Raw genomic sequence first — 1,651 nt, forward strand, 5'->3', positions numbered from 1 at the left:
TTTAAGCTCCACTCAGAAGGAGAGATTCTAGAATACAATCTTACAGAAACTGCAGGGGGTACAACCCTGCAGAAGGGGAGCATTCGGGGAAAATTAAAAAGGAACACAGTAGGTTCAGAATCTAACCACTTATAAAATCAGATCATTTTAGTCTAAATCTGTCGTCCCAGAGATAACAAGACTGAGGTTCCAAGAGAGATTGTGGGTATTAAAACAAGATTTATTTATTTTTATTTCATGTGTCTGAATGTCTTGTCTGCATAGATGTCTGTGCATCACATGTGTGCTCATGCCCAGGTAGGCCAGAAGAGCACATTGGATGTTTCGGAACTAATTTACAGATGGTGGTTAGCCACTGTACGGATGCTCAGACTACCCTGGTTCTCTCACTTAGTGTCTGAGCATCTCTGAGCATCTCTCCAGTTCCTTTATCCATTTCCTTTGTTCAATACTGTATTAGTCAGGGTTTTACTGCTGTGAACAGACACCATGACCAAGGCAACTCTCACAAGGACAACATTTAATTGGGACTGGCTTACAGGTTCCGAGGCTCAGTCCATTATCAAGGCAGAAATATGGCAGCACCCAGGCAGATGTGGAGCTGGACGAGTAAGGCAGATAGGAGGAGAGTTTCAAAGCCCACCCCTACAATGACACACTTCCTCCAACAAGGCCACACCTCCTAATGCTACTCCCTGGACCAGGCATATTCAAACCACCACAAATATCCTGTACCAGGTTCCATCAAGCAATGTAATGAATTTAGCAAGTGATCTGGATAAGGATCTTGCCTCTATAAATACTATAAGCAAATAAAAAATAAAGAAGCACCTCCCTGGCAATGGGCAAAGGTGTTTACCTGGTTGTTGGTGGTGTTGCTCTTATGTCAGTCGGGGGCAGAGCAGATAACAGTCTTTTGTTCATCCTAGCTTGATACTTGGTTTGGCAGCCAAAACTGTTTTATGCCTAGGATGCATTCAAATCAAACCAATTCAATCAAATCAAATCAAATCAACTCCAGGCAGCACCTTGTGGGGAGGCGGGTGGAAGACAGAGACCTGGATTCAGCCATGCCAGGAGGTACGGGCTGGGAAAGATGCTCCCAGACCTGCCCTCTGACCCATAATACAAGTGGGCTCCACCTACGACCACAGAGTGTAGCTCAGGAAGAGAAAGACCTGCAGACCGCCATGCCACCCACAGACCTGCCCTCCTGGGGGGTACAGGTGAGCTGTAGAGACTCACTTGCCACCAGCTATAGTACAGGGGGTATCACTCAGGGGCCTGCCAGCCACACAGACAGCAGGAGCCACTACAGTGTGCAAGCATGTGGTAGACACAGGGGAGAGAAAGAGACGTGGAGCACTTTGAGCACTGTGGAGAGAGATGGAACTGGAGACTCGGGTGGAGAGGAGGAGCCTGTTGTGAGTGGCCAACATCGCCACCTGGGACCATGGTGAGGTCCCAGCCCAAGCTGCCCCTGAAGGCCATGTCTGGGTCCATGACTTCACAGCAGCAGAGATTGGTGTTACTGTCTCTGGTTTATATTACCATTAGAGAACATGGGGACATCTCTGGTAGGGGTAACCTCCAGGGAGGTACAGGGCTGTGCAGAACTGGCCTCTCCCCTCAGTGGCTACAGCATTTGGGA

At 48.3% G+C, this 1,651-nt stretch overlaps 1 non-coding gene across 1 annotated transcript; it reads left to right on the plus strand.

Annotated features, from left to right (window-relative positions):
* The first annotated feature begins 830 nt into the window (after positions 1-830).
* LOC114614392 lies at positions 831-979 on the plus strand. Its single transcript, XR_003710313.1, has one exon. It is a non-coding gene; the product is annotated as a small nucleolar RNA SNORA48 (small nucleolar RNA).
* Positions 980-1,651: the final 672 nt, after the last annotated feature.

Source organism: Grammomys surdaster, unplaced genomic scaffold (assembly GCF_004785775.1).
Source record: "Grammomys surdaster isolate TR1022 unplaced genomic scaffold, NIH_TR_1.0 126313, whole genome shotgun sequence".
Lineage (NCBI taxonomy): Eukaryota > Metazoa > Chordata > Mammalia > Rodentia > Muridae > Grammomys > Grammomys surdaster.